The following is a 20,850-nucleotide window of genomic DNA, read 5'->3' as shown; positions in this document are numbered from 1 at the left end:
ATGCATTGTTTCCACCATCAATCATTCACCGTCACTCATGGTCTGGTTTGTGGTATCAATTGTAGTGGCAAAGGTATAGGCAGTCTCTACGTAGTGGAAAATACGATGAAATAAGACCAGTACCAGAAAGTACTCGGGAGGAGACTTTGCCACAGCTGTAGGCTGCAAGAATGGTTTCCTGGAGAAGAGAAACCCATATTTATATACGATAGTGCCCCTTTCCACATGGCTAAGAGTATTTCAGCTTATTTAAAACAAAAAAAAAAATAAAGTTCTTGACTGGCCAGGCAATTAGCCTGATATGAACGCTATTGAGAATGGATGAGGGCTACTAAAAAGTGAGCGGAAAACATTACTAGTAAAAGAGAGTTACTTAAGACGCTCATATATGAATGGAATCATAATCCACAACTCAAGGAAACTATTCAAGCCTGTATCGAGAGCATGCCTCGACGTGTTCAAGCTCTTCTAGCAGCCAAAGGCGGACATAAAAAATATTGCACTAATCACTACTTTGTAAAAATTATACTTTTTTAATAAATAAATGATTTTACTCAATTTTCTTAGCACAGTTTTATTATCTAACAGAATATTCACAAAAAACAACAAAACAGTGTTTTTTTTTATATAGTAAATTTTTTGTTGCTTGGCCTAATAATTCGGCCAGGTACTGTACTTTTAATTGTTTTTTAAAGATCACATATTATACTAAACAATGTTTCTATTTTTTTTTAGGGGAATTTCGTCAAGATCCACCTGTCGATTTTCGTGTAGACCGACCTTTCCTCTATTTTGTTGTAGACACAGAACTTCACGTAACGCTAATGGCTGGTAAAATTGTAAATCCTCTAAATACTAGAATAACGTAAATAAATTTGTAAAATGTGTACCTGTAAAAAATAAAGTTTTTGTAAATAATTATTTGAATAATCAATGAGGAAAGGATACTAAAGTTCCCCTATCTTCCAAAAGATGTCGCTAACAAATAATTACAGAAAAGTTATATGTCGATACGCTCCAGATGTCACCAAACGTTAATACGAAAAAATGTATTTAAATTTTAAAAATTTGAACAAAAGAGAAATAATATAATATATTTCAACATGTTTGATGTGTATGTGAACAAGTAAGTTAATTTAAAACAAAGAATATTTGATATCTAAGCTCTAGAATATTTTGCTGATAAAGATATATGATGTGTGTTACAAGTATACATAATGGCTATAATGTAGAAAATTTGCATAGCACCTATTGATATAACAAGTGTTTAGACACGTATATTATTTTTTTATTTCACATATTTTATTATAATATTTATTACAATATTTTTCAATAATTGCATCAGTTTCATTTGCATTATCTAGGTATCTATCTATCTATTTAGGTAGAGATGGGCTTGCTTCTTCTTGTGATGAACTTAGGATGGGCTCCTTTGGTTTTAAATGAACCGATTCGTGTCTCGACTTTGGATTCACTGTGGGTTCAATTGTAACACTGTCACGTAACACTGGCATATTACCACACACTTTAGAAGGACTTTCGGACTTCTGGGTCTCGTCAGAATCTAGGATTCTATCGCCAACTCTGTCTTTTATCATATCATTTGCATGCGCGAATTTTATAACATAATTACTAATTACTAGATAAGTACAGTAACTTAAAATTTTCATAATCCTAACTTTCTGCCATAATTTTGTTTGTTTGTTTTTAATATAAACACATTCATTAACTTTATACAAGGTATGACTATTGTTGATTGAAATCGATGAATGCTTACTATTATGACAAAAAGGTTTCAATATATTAAATCTTGTTCTAGGACGAACTTTAAAAGTACCTACTTTCGCTCGAAGAAATCCCTGTAGCTGTTGAAGGAGTTGTTCTATAAGAGAATAAAAAGTTTTAAATTTTCTAAATAACTAATTGTTTATTGATCTCCTCTTTCTTAATAGTCAACAAGTCTTTTCCAAATTTTTCTATACTACTTGAACACTACGCTCCGCAGCACCATTATTTTGAGGGTGATACGGAGGTGTCTTCATTGGTTTTATTTCACTTGCTTGACAAAATGCCACAAATTCGCTGAAAATGAAAGGAGGACCATTGCCTGAGACTAATTCGACCGGAAAACCAATTATACTAAACATATCTCTTAATTTTGATATAGTCTCTGATGTATCTGTGCCATTTGACATTAATTTGTATTTATGTAATTTATGTAAGTAATATATAATTAATGTATCTATATTTAAATTTAAAGAAGAACTGTATATATACTCTGTAAAAGTTGTGTGGTGCTGATGGCCACGGACATAATTCCTTGTTTGAATTTGTGAAATGTTGAAATTTTTCAATATGTTAACATTTAGCCACCAATAATATGAACGTAGCATTTATAGACTACGAGAAAGCTTTTGACAGCATAGAATTATGGGCTATTGAGGAAGCACTGGTCAACAGCAGAATAGATTCTAGATATAGGATATTAATACATAATATATACCAATACGCTGAAATGGTAGTCACGATGGATAACGGAATGAAAACGAGGCCAATAAAAATCAACCGAGGAGTAAGACAGGGAGACACCATATCTCCAAAACTATTTACTGCCGCACTTGAAGATATCTTTAAATCACTAAATTGGGAAACGAAGGGACTGTCGATAAACGGAAAGTATTTAAACCATCTAAGATATGCAGATGACGTAGTACTAATAGCCGACAACTGGAAAGAACTGAAGACGATGATCGATGAGCTTCATACGGAATCCATAAAAAAAGGACTGAAAATGAATCTGAGTAAAACTAAGCTAATGTCGAATAAAGATGATCAACCGACGATAACCATCCAAGGAACAAAAGTGGAACATGTAGAAGAATACATATATCTGGGTCAGAATATCAAGGCAAACAAAGAAAACCAAACTACCGAAATAAGCAGACGAGTAAGAATGGGATGGGCCGCATTTGGAAAACTCTCATACATACTGAAAGACAAAAAGATACCCCAAAACCTTCGAACCAAAGTGTTCGATTCTTGTATCCTTCCCGTTCTCACTTACGGAGCTCAAACCTGGACATTCACAAAAAAGAACATGGACAAGATTCGAAAAACTCAGCGAGCCATGGAACGACAGATGCTTGGTATCTCACTAATAGATCGGCAAACGAACGAAGCAATCCGGAACAAAACAAAAATAAAGGACGCCGCGAAACAAGCAGCTAAATTAAAATGGAAATGGGCTGGACACAACGAACGTCTCGAAGATGGTAGATGGAACAAAGAAGTCGGAAACTGGCGACCGTACGATGCGAAGAGACCAAGAGGAAGACCTCAAATGCGCTGGAGCGACGAAATCAAAAGAGTCGCAGGACCAATGTGGAAACGCCTAGCACACAACAGGGATGAATGGCGAGAAATGGGAGAGGCCTTTATTCGACAATTCGGATAGAAAAAAGGGCTAAAAAAAAAAAAAAAAAAAAAAAAAAAAAAAAAATATGAACGTAACAACATTTTAGTACGAACAATACCATTATGTTGTTCATGAAATAAGTCTAATACATTATCTTGTAATTTTTTTGGAATAACTACTCTATTTCCTAATAGAATCTAATTATGTTCCATTGACAATTCGTTTCTACGTTTAAAGTATGGTTTTAAGGATTCATCACTCACTTCCCTGGGTCAACCCGACAAAATAAAATCATTTACTTTTAATAACAACAAATCCTTATTTGTTTCATTGGCAATATGACAAGCATTTAAAGGTATTTGATCTATCAAGCTAAAAGAATACAAACAATTTGTAATTTTTGTATTTTCACCACATGGTAATCGTGATAAACCATCAGCATTACTTTTTTATACTGAATATCGTATTGATAACCCGACAGATTAACAGTCAATCTTTTGATTCTTCCAGCTGCTGAAATTGGAATTCCTTTATTTCTGCCAAAGATAAACTGTAATGGCTGATGATCCGTAATTAGCGTAAACTTGCGACCATAAAGATATTTATGAAATTTATTTAGAGCAAACATAATAGCGAGGACTTCCCTATACTTTTTTTCTGTATTAGATACTGTAGTTGATACAAACATGACAGGTTTTTCTACATGACCAATTTTATGACTTAAGACACAACCAACATCTATCGGAAGAGACGGATCGTAATGTGTAATGACACTTTTAGATGTTAACCACTTCTTACTTTCTAGAAATTAAAATCAATATTATTTTGATACAGTTCATATAATGGTTTTAATTTGGAAGACAACATCGGAATAATATTTCCGTAGTAATTTAGCAAACCTAAATATGACTTTAATTCAGTTATATTTTTTGGTGTTGGAGCTGAATTAATTGCTACGATCTTTTCTTCAGTAGAATGTTTCCCTTCTTCTTCTTCTTCTCGTGCCACTCCTAGCGGAGATTGGAAATCATCATGGCCACTGCGACTTTGTTAGCAGCGCGCCTAAAAAGTTCAATCGAACTACACCCGAACCATTCACGTAGATTACGAAGCCACGATATTTTTCTTCTTCCCACACTTCTTTTGCCCTTAATTTTGCCCTGCATGATATTTCTTAAAAGTTCGTACTTTTCACCTCTCACAATGTGCCCCAAGTATTCCCTAGGCATCTATATATGACCAAAAAATTATATTTTAGTTTCGAAAAACTTACACTTATTTACATTAATTTTTATATCATTGTCATGTAAACGTTTCAAAACTTCTCTGAAATTCTCGTAACAATCTATAAGCGACTCACCATATACTAAAATATCATCTAAGTAACATTTAGTATTTTGTAACCATGTCAAAATGCTGTCCATCGCCGACTGAAAAATACCTGATGCTGAGCTGACACCATATGTTAGTCCAGTGAAGAGAAACAAGCCTATATAGGTGTTTATTACTAACATTTTTTGTGTATTTTTACTGACCTTTAGCTGCTGATAAGCACTGTTCAAATCTAGAACAGTAAAATATTTTTGTCCGCTTAGACATGCGAAAATATTTTCTGGTAGCGGTAAAGTGCAATGATCACTATCTGAGACTTTGTTTAATGTTTTTTTTAATTTACACAAATTCTTAGTTCCTCAGATGCTTTTTTGGAACTACTACTATAGTACTGACCCAATTACCATAACTGACTGTTTGTAACATTCCTAACTCTACTAATTATTTTAATTCCCATTCGATTTTATCTTTCAGGGCAAAAGGCATATCATACGATCTATGAAATATGGGTTGTGCATTTTATTTTAAATTTAAAATTTAAATCAACTTTAAAATGTTTAATGAATGAATTACTATTCTCATCAGAATCAGATCTAATTTTTTTTTATTTCGATTATTAAACTTGAAGTTTCAAGATTTTCCAATTCCAGCTGACTAATAGATTCACTCTGTGAAAAGTTAACTTTTTGTCTCCAATTAGGATGTAATACATTTAACCAATTCCTACCCAACAGAGGAGTAACATTATAATTACTTTCTAAAATGACAAAAGGTAATTTTACAAGATTGTTTTTATAGTTTACTAATACATCAGTATCTCCCAAAATTTTTACTCCCTGACCGGTTAATATTTTAAAACAATACTTAACAGCATAAATATTTAAAGCTGATAAAAATTACTTAAAATCCTGTTTATGAATTACTGTACGACATGCACCAGTATCACTGTCAAATAAAATTGAGTTACCTTCCACCTCTAATACTATTTTCTCTGGAGCTGAATTTTCAGGTTCTAATGAAGACAAGAATCGCAGAAACAATGAATTTTCTTCCTTCACTTCATCTTGTATATCCCCTTCTTCTAACAACATAACTTTCGAGCAACAGACAGTACTTGTATGTCCCACTTTCTTATAACTGAAACATTGCCATGCTTTAGCTGGACATTTTGATGAATTATGTTTTCTACCACATGTAAAGCATGACTTATATTGAACATAATTTCTACCAGCTTGATGACCACCATCATTTTTAATTGTAGCTTCCTTCTTTCTAAACATTACTTTATCTAACATTTCTTTAATTGCAGCTACATTTTAAGGTTCCATCCTTCTAACTTGACCTTCTGTAAGTTCTATTGACAATGCTATCCATAAGCTTCTTTCAAGGAAATATCATCTTCTGCCAGGAGTTTACGTTTTATTGTGACTGATGGTATACCACATACAAGTCTGTCTCTGAGAGATTCTTTTAAAAATTGACTAAAATTATAATATTGGGCCACACTTTTTAGTTTTGACACAAAACTTTTAATATCCTCCTGCGGCTCTTAATTTTTGTTGTAAAATTTATACCTTTTAGCGATAACTAACCGCTTTGGACTATAATGTTCAGTCAGAACTTTTTTAAACTCCTCAAATGTTTTTGAAATTGATAGTTCTGGTGCTAGTTTTTTAAGACACTGTAAACTTCTCCACCAATTAGATTAAATCAATAATGGAACTTCCTTGTCTTCTTCCACTACATTACATAAAAACAACTGCTCAAGTCTCTTTAGATAAGACGCGACATCACTTTTAGCAGGATCGAATTGTTTAATGTCCCCAATTAACGATATTTAACGACTTTAACGTGGATTCTTTCTGTTACTCGTCTCCAAATATGTTGTGTATTTAATGAAGGGGAGATTAATACAACATAACTATTTATTTACTAATAAAACGGTTACATATAATTCAATTAATCATAGTAGCCTGGACATTCGGAGCTGCTTATCGACATGACATAACCTCATACAAGACTGTCTAATTTTTCCGAAGTGTCTATTGTTCAGTGTATCCTCCCTATACTCACGTATGGTTCACAGACGTAGACACTCACCAAGTCTAATATGGATAAAATAGTAAAAGTACAAAGAGCGATGGAAATGTCAATGCTCGGGGTGAGACTTATAGACAAAAAAGCAGACAAATGGATTAGAAGCAAAACCAAAGTAAAAGAAGCAGGAAAACATGCTGCCAAATTGAAATGGAGCTTTGCAGGACACAATGCCTGACTAAAGGATAAAAGATGGAACCACGAAATACAACAATGGAGACCATGGTTAGAAAGAAAAGCAGAGGAAGACCACAAATAAGATGGGTTGATGATATTAAGAAGATCGGAGTGACGCAAAATAGAAAACACTGGATTGATTTGGGGGAGGCCTATGTCTAAAGTTGGATTACTTAAGGCTGAAGAAGAAGAAGAAGTCTACTGTTCCGATGCAGGATATATATATATATATATATATATATATATATATATATATATATATATATATATATATAAAACAGTGTAGAGCAATAATACAAGGTAAATGTATTTGACTCTTTTTTTGATTATATATTTTTTGGTATATATTAATGTATTAAATATTTTGGTTTTTTAAAAAGGTTTAGCCCATATTTTTTATTTTTCTTAAGTTTTATTACTCTTCTGTTCCTCCGTCAACTCCTGTATTCAGATTAATTTTACACAATTTAGCTTTTCTCAAAGATTTTTTATAATCGTAAAGTAAAACAAATGCCATAAAAATAATTTCACCTAAACAGTTACAATAAATATTTATTTAGTGCTTATAGACAATTTCACACACAAATAGTAAAATTGAAAAAAAGTATCCACATAATGGTATATAACATATTTTTAAAAAATCTACAAGCTTCATGGGCTTAAATTTAATCTTTAACTTAGTGTTATCATCTTCGATGAGAACTTCCCCAATCCATTTATTTATCAATCCAGAGGAGTGCATTAACATGATATTTCTGTTAAATTCTTCAATATATTTAAAGCCTTTTCTCATTATTAAATTGGTATAAATCTCAGCTGGATACTCAAAGAAGTAAATCGAGTCTTTATAGGCTTTGTAAGTAGCAAACAGATAATGTGTATTCATTTTTGAACTAAACATCGCTGAGTGTCCTTCTGCTACAAACTTTAAACAATAAGACGTGTTCTGACAAATAATCATTCTCTCTATAATCACATTTGTCGGTACATCATTTACAACGTCGTTTCTTAAATGCATATGGGAATTCTCCAATATATAAGTAGATAGATTGTTGTCGTATATCTTCTTCATTGTATCGTATTTTTGATTTGGAACCATAATTAAACTACTCGGGATTTCACCTGTTATTAAAATACTGCATAAGTAAGAAAATATTATTAATATACCAACAAACCCTCTTAATTTCTTCGTTTTTGGGAAGTTCGTGACTGATACTGAAAAACATATAGCCAGACCATTTAAGATAACAGTCCAAAAAGGCGTTTTTAGCTTATTAGGTTCTTGGTGTTTATTTATCCATTCGATAAGTGATAGTAGTAAGAAGAAAGTCAAAATTAAGCCCAACATAACCTCTTTCTGGATACGAAAACTAACAGATTTTTTATCTTGTTTTGGTACGGACCATGCCAGGCTATCTTTGTAGATATATTTGCTAGGAGTAAATAACTGCATTCTTTGAAGCGTGTAAATATAACTACCAATTAACATATCATAACGTTTATCTAACAAATCAATATACTCTCTACTTAGAGTTCTATTGGCACGTACTGTACCTTTAGTATATTTAATATTTATTGGTGTATATGTAACGTTGACTTTTAGTTTTTTAGCTACAATATTTATAATCTTGCCGTCTATTCCTGGTCTGTCAATATCAATAATTTTATTTTTTGTAATAATTCCAGGCGGAAAAGGATAGTACTTAATTTTTATCGGAACTGACGACAGTATAGGCAAGATATTTTTATATAATATCTCTTGTGTTGAAAAATAGCCATTTTTGCAAGAATTGGTAAAGAAAGAGTCATGACGAAATGTGGATGTTGTGTAAACGTCAATGCTAGATTGATCGTCGTCTCTTGGAAGAAGAATTGCTGTTTTTGTAATATCGTTCTTCCACAAGAAATGGATTATATCATTAGCTAAATCACTTGCATTTTTAAATGTTTCATAAGAAATAACCAAAAATTTGGACAAAGGATTCCAACTAGGAAGGTCGATTATCATACAAACTATGTCCTTAAACTTCGATATAGATGAGATTTCTATAATCACATACTCAAAACTCACTTTTTTCGTTTCAAACTTAATACCTTTATATAAACACAGCATATAATAAGGAATTATTTTACGTTGTGATATTTCTTGTTCTAAAAGGTAACGAAATAGTGAAGTACTAGTTGATTCTTCAACAATTATCAACAAATTTTGTTCTGCTAAATTGGTGAAATATTTCTGATACACCTCAGCCACACATTTACTCATTGAAACGTAAGTTGGCAAATCTTCTGTGAACATTACTTCCAATTTAGACTCAACATAACAGATTAGCAACACTTTAATCAAAACATTCAGCATATTTATCTTAAAATATAACCGTATATGCAATATATACGGTTTCGAATATTTTACTGCAAAAGATTACGTGTGCTTAAAAATAATTGTTGTACCTTTGCATGTCAAAGAGAATATAAAATTTATAAGATACACAAATATTATAACACTGTATGCAATATACATACAAACATAGAGTTAGCTAGTTTTTACCTCATTCCGTGTATTCTTTCGGTTTTGTCCATTTTATTTCCTTCAAAATAATTCTATTGAGATATAATACACTACACGGCGAAGGTCAGAAAAACGAAAGAGGACCGCCTAATCGAGTTTGCAATCGCAAATATAAATACTCGATTTCAACATTATTTACACCGACTTTATATTTGGAAAAGTTCTGGAGATGGGTTTAGAAATCAAATTGACTACATCCTCACTATAATTAGATAGGATAGAACTAAGAAAGAAGAACGACCTTATCAAAAAAATGCAAAAAAGTATGCCCCCTATTGGTTAGTATACATCGCAAGAAATACGGCAAACTCTTTATAAGATAATACGTAACAACACCAATGCACATGGTGACTTTTATTAACAATCTGTACCAGTCCAATATAGCAACAGTACGACTAGATCAGAAGTTCTGACTACATCCTCACTATAATTAGATAGGATAGAACTAAGAAAGAAGAACGACCTTCTCAAAAAAATGCAAAAAAGTATGCCCCCTATTGGTTAGTATACATCGCAAGAAATATGGCAAACTCTTTATAAGATAATACGTAACAACACCAATGCACATGGTGACTTTTATTAAAAATCTGTACCAGTCCAATATAGCAACAGTACGACTAGATCAGAAGTTCTTAAACCAATTCAAGACCGAAAGAGGTGTTAGGCAAGGATGCGTGTTGTCACCTGACTTATTCAACATTTATGGAAAATCTCCAATTTAAGATTTAAGACTATACTTATAGCAGCAAATGAGTAAGAAATGTTTAATCTCCTGCGAAGAGTTGAGTGCAAAAGCAATAAAGTTGATCTGAAAAGCAATAAAGCTAATACAAAAATAATGGTGGTTGACAGATTACACACTATTCAACTAACTAACATGTTACAGGAATACCAGATAGTGAACAGTTTTGTTTATCTCGGGTCTAGAATAACTAACGATGGTAACTGTGAAACAGAAGTTCGGAGACGTGTTGGTATATCAAACAATGCCATGAATCGCCTAACTAATGTTTGAAAAGACAGATCTATCTCTTAAAATATCAAGATGAGACTGATGAATGCCCTTGTATTCTCAATATTTCTCTACGGGAGAGACTTGGACTCTTCGCGGAAAGGACTGCCAAAAAATTGATGCCTTTGAGATGTGGTGCTGGAGAAGACTGCTGAGCATACCTTAGACAGCTTATAGGACAAAATTTTTCATTCTAAACCAACTCGAGATTAAAAAAAGGCTGTCCACGATGTCTGCAACGTATTCTGAAATTTTTCGGTCACGTGGTTTGCAGAGGTGGCGATAGTTTGGAAAGATTAATTGTCTCTGGAAACGTTTCGCACTATAAGAAGAAGAACATCATTAGCAACCTCTTTCAGAGCAATCTGACGGTTTCCCATAACAATTTTGTTCACTTCTTAATGGGTTGTTGACGTGCGAAGATGTCCAAAAATCTGAAGTGCTTGTACCGTATATATGTCTACTTTGGATCGAAACTGATGTGAACTGACTGTGCGTTTTTTATTCGTCCAACCACGGAACATGGCCATGATACAAAGAATAAGTTATTCTTTGTATCATGGAACATGGCTATCAAGTTGTTTGCCAGTTTGCCAAAAGTAACCGAGCGCACGCGATGCATACCCAAAGTACATAATCTCCAGAATTTGTCATTATTATATCAAAATCAATATTGAAACAAGGTATTTAAATGTTCTTAATATGCGTATTTGTTACGCAATATTATTATACTTGTTAAGTGTAGGTCTGGTTTCAGAATTAAATTAATAATTAATATTATCATAAGTAATAATATTAGTATTGACTGGCCTAATCGAGCTAGAACGTGTATGTTCGAATCGTACAACCTCTTTAATATTTTGTTGTCTAAATAGCGAAATAGTTGATATTAATAATTGATGAAAATCACAGTGGAGTAAAGTTATTGTGTTGTGCACCTGCCAGTAATATTTTGGTGAGTAATATTTAATTTTACTTGCATTTACTGGCATAAAAACATTCACAACACTTTATTTAGTAAACGACTTTTTGCTCCTGTTATCAATAATTAGTACGGTACAATAAACATAAACCTATGAGTAATAATTACTAGTTGCTAAATGTAATATTCACCAATGAAAGACAAAACTAAAAAGATTTCCAGGGTTGCTTTTGACTACGAGGGCATCCCAAATAATAATATGAGTTCACCGACTGAAAATAATCTCACAACGTCAAACATGTCACAGCAATCTACTTCAACAAACATCTCACATCCTTCCATCTCTTACACAGCTGCAGTTAAATCAGCGCCGACATGCTCCTTTCCAAAGAAGGAGCAAGCCATAGTGATCCATTCAGAAGAAGACTTAAAAATATGACTACGTTAAATCCATAGGAGATATTATTGGACCAAGGAATATATGCTTCGCCTCAAGGATCTCAAACAGCAGAATATGTATTTATTTAACCAAAACAGATCTAGTTGAGCAGCTCATTTCCACAAATCCTACTATTACCATCGGAAACCACATCCTTTCAGTCAGAAGATTAATCACTCCAGCAAAACGATTGATCATGTCTAATATATGTCCTTCAATACCCAATGAAATAATAGAGGCCTCCCTGAAAAACATAGGTTTTCAGCTAGTCTCCCCAATATCATTCCTACGAGCTGGCATCCCAGGAGATGAATACAACCATATTTTGTCCTTCCGCAGGCAAGTATATTTTATGCCACCCCATGATAATTCTGAGATTCAAACATCCCTGATTATTCCATTTGAAAATAATGATCATAGAATATTTTTATCCACAGATAAAATGACTTGTTTCTACTGTAAACAACCCGGTCACATAGCATCAAATTGCACCTCACCTGAATCCAATCAATCACAAAATTCGAACAAAACATCTCCACTTCCCTCTGATATTTCCCAAGCTGCAAGTCGAAATACACTACCGGTAGTTCCACAAGACGACAATTCAGAAACACCTAATGACACGCGCAAAATTAATATAACTTCAAAAGATGAAAAGAGACCAAAGTCAACTGACTCATCAGAAATAGAGCACCCAACTGATTCAGAGTTTATCGTACCAGAGCAAGCCACAAAAAAAGTGAATCAAGCCAAAAAGAAACTCAAAAGGGACTCTTCTATTCAAGATGACAGCAGAATATCGCTTGAATCTAAGAATACAATCATAGAACACTATCAAAAAGACTCCTTTATGTTACCGGTCGATAACTTCATAGCTTTCTTAGAGAATTGCTACGGTAAAACCAGTCCACTGAGCGAGGCACTCCTGTTTACAAAAAATATAGAAGATCTTCTCTCCGACATTTCCAAGATTTACAAATCAATAACTGAGAGATCTCTCAAAAATCGACTAACTAGAATTAGTAAGAAAATTAAAACGGAACTAGGCTCTAATAATTCTGACGCCGAAAGCATAATCTCGGTATCCTCGCAAGATAATTTCGAAGAAGACCATCTCTCTGAAGGGGCAACCACTTCAGAAACATAACATACTCATTTTTAATTTAATCCAGTGGAACTGCGACGAGTTTTACCCCCGTCTAGAACGTATTCAACAACTAATCATGGACACGAATGCTGACATTATTTGCCTACAAGAAACAAACTTCAAGCAAACGGACAAGAAATATCTCAATGGTTTTCAAGCACATCACTTTTTAAGAACAAATTATATCAGAGCTAGTGGAGGCACATCTATATATACTTCTAAAGACTACTATTGTAAAGAAGTACACTTAAATACCACACTAGAAGCTATTGCTGTTACTATTTGGTGTCTAAATAAAATTACTATCTGTAGCATTTACATACCACCTTCCCACAGCCTTACTGAATTTGAGCTAATAAACTTAATTAATCAACTTCCAGCCCCCTTTATTTTAGTAGGCGATTTTAATGCCCATAATTCACTTTGGGGATCGGAAAAAACATTTGGTAGAGGAAAGGTCGTTGAAAATGTTTTAAACTCCTCTAACATCTGAGTATTGAATACCGGATCCAAAACATACTTCAGCATTTCTAGTGGCACTTTCTCCTCAATTGATCTTAGCTTATGTGACCCAAGGTTCACACCACTTCTTACCTGGACTACAATGGATTGCCTTTATGACAGTAATTACTTTCCTATCTTGATTTCTAATTCTATCAGCAAACCCAGAGCAAAAATTTCAAAATGGAAATTATCTCACGCTAACTGGAAGAACTTTTTAGACTTCATTGAAAACAAGATCAACCAGCTACAACTACAGAAGATCCTGATATAGCACTAGACTCCCTAGTGAGTTTAATCACCCTGGCTGCCCAAACGCACATTGGAACATGCACAATATCGTCTTCTCGTAAAACTGTACCCTGGTGGAATACTGAATGTAAGAAAGCTATCCGAGAAAGCAAAACAGCATTAAATAAATATCGTAGAATCAGAACTGAGTCAAACCTGATTAAATTCAAACAACTAAAAGCTATAGCGCGAAGAGTGATCAGACAAAGCAAAAAAGACTGCTGGAATAAATACATATCTTCCATATCTATTGACGCCCCTTCCAGTCAAGTTTGGAAGAAAATTAAACAAATGCACGGAAAAACAACACACTTGTCAATTTCAGCGCTCAGTTATCATAATTCAAATAGTAACTGAAGATGATCAAATTGCTAAAATTATGGCAACTCATTTTCATAATGAAAGCAAAAACGACAACTACACAAATACTCTGACTCAACATAAAGATCTTCCTTCTACTACAGATCTCTCAGATGACCTTCTCGCTTTAAACGCACCTTTTACTTTTCAAGAGCTTTCCTTTGCTATATCTACCTTAAAAAATTCTGCAGCAGGAATTGACAATATACCCTCCATATTCCTCAAAAATTTAGCCCTCAATGGACTTACAAAATTACTTTCATTTTATAATCTTCTTTGGATCAACGAAAAGTTTCCCAACCTGTGGAGACAATACATCATTCTTCCAATTAAAAAACCCGACAAACCTTCAATAGAGCCATCCTGTTATAGTCCTATTTCATTAACATGTTGCATGTGCAAATTAATGGAAAAACTAATCAATAATAGACTTAACTGGTTTTCTGAAAAGCACAATATAATTAGCTCCGTCCAATCGGGATTCAGACCACATCGAAGCGCTATGGACAATTTAGTATTGCTACAAAACCATATAACCGAGAATTTCAATAAGCAACATGATACAGTTGTGGCGGCCTTCGATATTGAAAACGCTTTCGATACTATTCCAAAGAATGTAATATTACAGAAACTTATCGATAATAATATTACAGGCAATCACCATCGGTAATTACCACCTCCTTAGACAATTATTTCAAGAAACAATAAATGCAAAACAGTACAACCAAGTTCTTTATACCGACGCATCTAAAGATGAAAAGAATACTGGCTGTGCTGTATGTACCGAAAACATAACTTTAGCTTTATATAGACTACCAACCACTTGTAGTATTCACACTGCAGAATTATATGGTATCCTTAAAGCTCTTGAAATGACTTCTCCCAATACCAAATCTCTAGCTATATGCACTGATTCTCTTTCCTCAATTCAGTCCATTGCCAACATATACTCGTTAAATCCGATAGTCCAAAAAATCCAACACATCTGTCATCAAAACCACAGCACAGGAACATCAATAACCATTCTTTGGACCCCATCTCATGTAAGGATCACTTTAAATGAGTCTGCAGACATCGCAGCAAGAAAAGCAAGTTGTTCTGACCTAAGCCAAGAAAAAATTCAAATTCATCAAGATCTAGCAGCAACCATAAAACAAAACACTCGTAGAATATGGCAAAATCATTGGAATGGACAAAACACAAAACTGTACATAATCAATCCCACTGTATACTCATTTAAGATACCTACAATGACTATAATTATAGAATATATAGATTAGCGCATAACATAACCGGTAACCTAAAACAGATACTTAGTTCGCCTAATGTGTACAGTGCTCTAATTGACTTTTTAAAAGATTGCAGATTATATTATCGGATATAACAAATATTGCAACATTGTTTGTTAAAAAAAAACAAAGTTTTTATAACACTATATGTAACTATGTTAACTATCTGTAACTTACTGTATTTATCTTATAATGTAATAATCTTATATGAATAATGTAATACTCCAGACGTTCTTGTACCCGTGTCAATGGCCATAGATGTCGAGACACGTTAATTTCAATAAAAAAAAAAAAATATTAGTATTAATAACCAACTCTAGCCGTTAGGGACAAATAATTGAATAATCAATTTTTTTATCTTTGAAGATGCGTGTCACTAAAAATGAGCTCGCGTGTCGACACTGACACGAGTGTCATAGGTTAGTCATCACTGCAATATAATATGAAATGCTTGGATAATATACCGATTTACCGATAGGTAGGTATGTATACATTACTTTGAAAGCGAGGTACGGTTGTTTAAACTAATACGAAAATAAAAAGAATAAAAGAAATTAGGTAAAATATTTGTAATAACAGTACAATACTTAGACATATTAACGTAATTTACCATAGCAAGCTTAGTTTTCGGTTATAGATAATTTGCTTCCATTTATTGTACATACATATTAGTAGCCTGTTCTATTCTAATCACCATTACTTTAGTTTTTTGAAGATTTATTGTCAGTCCCATTGCTTCCCTTGTATTATTAACGCTGTCTAGTATATTTTGTAAGTTCTTCCATTTTTTCTGCTATTAAAACAGTATCGTCTGCATGTTTGATATTGTTAATATATTTACCGTTCATTTGTATACCAATTTCGGCGCCGTCTAAATATGCATTCTGAAAACGATGCAGAGTATGCTCTTTGCCCAAAATTAGGAAAAACACAATATGTGAGTGTGAACTTACAATAATTTGAAATATATTTTGTTTTGTGATTGTTATTGTGTGTGCATTATTTATGTTTTATTTATTTAGTTTTTAACGACGTTTCTCCTGTATCTTTTATTTTTTTAAATGATATACTAGTGCCCACTTTCGCCCTTATTTTTTTTTTGGAGTAAATGGTTGTTTTATACAGTTTCATCATGATCGTTCATACATATTATTTTGGGGATTTATCTGTTTTGAAATGTGCATGTTGTGAAAGTCATTATAGGATTTGGTTTATTCATTGTGGTAGTTTTATGGTTAAGAAGATTACAATGTTCAATGGATTAAAATTGTCTGAATTTTGAGTAAATGTACTAGTAATTTACATTTTATTGTTGCACGGTTTGAATGAAATGATTTGGTTCGTTAGAATAAAATGATTTAGTTCATTAGATTATGTAGAATGGTAGAATTAAACGGACATTTACCCAACAAATTAGGATGGCGATCTTCCTACTATTTAGATCGTACTAAGTAATTACTTCCAAATCGAAGGACCACCCACTGGCGTGGGAAATAGGAACACAAGCAGTTCAAACAATACGTTATTTAGTAATTGAATGTTACTACAACTAAGTTAATATCTAGCCAAAGTTTGAGCGCAAGTTCTTTTATTGAAACCGCTGATCAGTCTCCATACACTAGTCCGCGACACACTACACTAGCACTGATATAGATTCAAATGTTACTAATAATTATCACTTCAATAAAGGACGTTTTTTTCAATATGAATATACTTGATTAAGAATGTGTTCGCTTTTAGCTATAAGCTATGTAACAATAACTAATATGCGAGAGTAAAAACTCTAAACAAGAAGCGACCAGCTCAGCTGGGACATAATTTTATACTGATTAAAAATGCGTGCGGCTTTTAACTATAAGCTATGTAACAATAACTAAAACTCCAAACAAGAAGCGACCAGCTCAGCTTGGAGACAATTTTATACTGAAATACTTAAAATTCTTATTGCAATGTCTGACTATTGCAAGGGATTTGCGGGGGACAACTTCGATATTTCTATACAGAGGTAGGTAAAACTCAACTTTTGAAATCTTTTAGACAGGGAAATTTTGGGAATTGGTCGGAGAAAGTTAATCTGTGGGTAAAAATATCTTTTGAATATATTTTCGGCTTTCACGAGAATTTACCTAGGTAGAATTTAAGACGTGTACAGAAATTTATCCATAGAATAATATACAATATCTGTTCAAATGTCATACTACAGGAGCAGCAGCTGCGGCAGCAAATTTACTGGGATCCTGGAATTAATAAGAATATTTTAGCAATGAAGTATATACATAGTTATAAATTTGACAATACAAATTTTGGTCAGTTCAAATTTTCTACATTCAACTCCCAGGTACTAGTGGGTTAATCATTTGATGGTGGCTAAAGCATTTTTAAATTTTTAGAAATAATAAAATTATTGTTATTAATACATTGGGACACCCTACAAAAATAGTACAATGTGAACCTCCACGGAGCTTAATATGTTCCCTGCCACACTAGTATTGCCATGATGGGCCACGTTGGTACTATAGGAATAGCACCCTTTTAAATGCTTGTTTAAGCTGCTGGTTCATATAAATGTGCAGTATCTCACACTGGAAGACCAACATGACCTAGAAGCATCGAGTTAGAATCTATGGAGAGGGCATCACGTGCCTAAAAATGACCTCACTTCGGCCATATTGTTAAGATTGTTTCGACACTTTTGGCAGATCGTATATGTTTGTTTACATTTGTTGTTTTTCGAATATTTTTAGTTTTATAATACTTTTATAGAAACTGTAATAATATATTGTGATAGTGCATAATAATGGTTTCTTGTTCTCAACGTAGTTGCAGTAGCAGAAGCAATGTTAATAAAAAATCAAATACAGGTTAGTATACAAATATGTAAACAAGGTAATGGCCCATACTTCAGAGAATAAATTAATAGTATTTGACTGTATTAATTTATCTTTATGTATAATATATCATGTTTTTAGTGTTTACTGCGGGATAAATAAATCATAGTTTATTAAAAAATGTATTGCACTTTTTTAGATTATGATTAAATCTTCTGAATAACTGGTCATATTTTTATAGTAGTTTTAATATTATTGAGACTGGTCATGATCCCACCGCCATATTGGTATTATCGTTAGCCACGCCTACCTACACCGTTTTTAATACACACATTCTGATATGAACGCTATTGAGAATAGGTGAGAGCTACTGAAAAGTGAGGGGAAACCATTACTAGTAAAAGAGAGTTACTTAAGACGCTCATATATGAATGGAATCATAATCCACAACTTAAGGAAACTATTCAACCCTGTATCGAGAGCATGCCTCGACGTGTTCAAGCTCTTCTAGCAGCCAAAGGCGGACATACAAAATATTGCACTAATCACTACTTTGTAAAAATTATACTTTTTTAATAAATAAATGATTTTACTAAATTTTTTTAGCACAGTTTTATTATCTAACAGAATATTCACAAAAAACAACAAAACAGTAATTTTTTTAAATATTGGTATTCATAATGATCAGAGAAATACCTTCATATAGTAAATTTTTCCTTGCTTGGTCTAATAATTTGGCCAGATACTGTACTTTTAATTGTTTTTTAAAGATCACATATTATACTAAACAATGTTTCTATTTTTTTTTAGGGGAATTTCGTCAAGATCCCCCTGTCGATTTTCGTGTAGACCGACCTTTCCTCTACTTTGTTGTAGACACAGAACTTCACGTAACGCTAATGGCTGGTAAAATTGTAAATCCTCTAAATACTAGAATAACGTAAATAAATTTGTAAAATGTGTACCTGTAAAAAATAAAGTTTTTATAAATAATTATTTGAATAATCAATGAGGAAAGGATACTAAAAGTTCCCCTATCTTCCAAAAGATGACGCTAACAAAGAATTACAGAAAAGTTATATGTCGATACGCTCTAGATGTCGCCAAAAGTTAATACGAAAAAATGTATTTAAATTTTAAAAATTTGAACAGAAGAGAAATAATACATAATAAATAAATTAGACATAATGGCTATGTGGAAAATTTGCACAGCACCTGTAGATAAAATAAGTATTTAGACACGTATATTATTTTTTTATTCCACATATTTTTCAGTAATTGCATCAGTTTCATTTGCATTATCTAAGGCAGTGGTGCTCAGACTTATACTGCATGGGATCTACCACATAAACTGCAAGCGTATGGAGATCGACTGCTATACCCTGTTTTTAAACCAGGAGGAGTAATTCAAATTTATCGCGCCGCAATGTTTGTTTGTAATTGGTCCAACCTCAGGCAAGTTTACTCCACTGTTATGAAATTTTGACACTAATGGCATTTCATAGGTTAATTCATGATACTATATAGTATCATGGGTTAATTAAGTTATATCGGCGATTTTTTGTGTTTTCTGAGTTTTCTAGATTTTTAGTCTGCTTTTATATAAAAAAAAGAGTTGTTTTTAGAACTCTTTAGCGACGTATTAGTATAATATAATATTTTTGGATTACCGTGGAAGGCCAATACGATCAATCAAAAAAGATGTATTTGGTAACTTTTCTAGTCACTTTCTTGGGTGTGAATAAGTCTCTTTAGTTTACTCCTCCTGGTTTTAAAACAAAGCATAGTAAAAAAACAATTTTGAAAATAAAAAACTTTGTTGCACATTTCTAGTTGATAAAAAGTTATTACTACAGAGAGTTTTAATTAAAGTCATGTTTTTCATATTAACTTTATTCGGATGTTGATGCATGGCACTGCATATCATCCACATGTATTTCATATTATAGTACGAAATTACCGAGGGCCAAACGCAAGCATGAAAGGAGATGTTCGTCAGTTTGCCGATTACGATATTTTGATTTCAATATCTTCATTTGGGAAAATGCAGACTCACACAAGTATGTTGATCCAAACAATGCTGTGAGCTGCAGAGCTCACATCTGTATGCAGAAGTAAATCAGTGTGTTTCAGTGTGTGTGTGTGTGTGTGTGTGTGTGTGTGTGTGTGTGTGTGTGTGTGTGTGTGTGTTTCGTAGAGTTGCTAGCTTCCAATTGAGCTTTAAAAAAACGTCGTTTCAAGCTTTGCGCTCTGATGGAATTCACAATTTTTGTTGTCATCTTCATGATGTCGTATATATTTAAAATTTTGGAACACACAACTTGCTGTTTTGGAAAGTTGTCGTTAGCTCGACATAATGCAACAAATCCATTGTTAACGCCAGCATTAATGGTGCACCATCTGTTGTAATACACACGAGTTTGTAAATTGTTAGCTGGTATTGTTTCATAAAATTTATAAAATCGTTGTGT

At 33.0% G+C, this 20,850-nt stretch overlaps 1 protein-coding gene across 1 annotated transcript in view; it reads left to right on the top strand.

Annotated features, from left to right (window-relative positions):
- The window catches only part of LOC140432673 (uncharacterized), a 110,567-nt gene extending 91,226 nt beyond the window's left edge, over window positions 1–19,341 (top strand). Inside the window, exon 6 of the mRNA XM_072520723.1 lies at window positions 19,190–19,341. The gene's annotated coding sequence lies outside the window, so the exon portion shown is untranslated. The remainder of the gene's footprint in view (window positions 1–19,189) is intronic.
- The last annotated feature ends 1,509 nt before the right edge of the window (window positions 19,342–20,850 follow it).

The sequence above is a fragment of the Diabrotica undecimpunctata genome, chromosome 1 (genome assembly GCF_040954645.1).
Source record: "Diabrotica undecimpunctata isolate CICGRU chromosome 1, icDiaUnde3, whole genome shotgun sequence".
NCBI classification, from domain to species: domain Eukaryota; kingdom Metazoa; phylum Arthropoda; class Insecta; order Coleoptera; family Chrysomelidae; genus Diabrotica; species Diabrotica undecimpunctata.
Note: the sequence above shows the minus strand (reverse complement) of the source record. Positions and strands in the feature narration are given on the sequence as shown.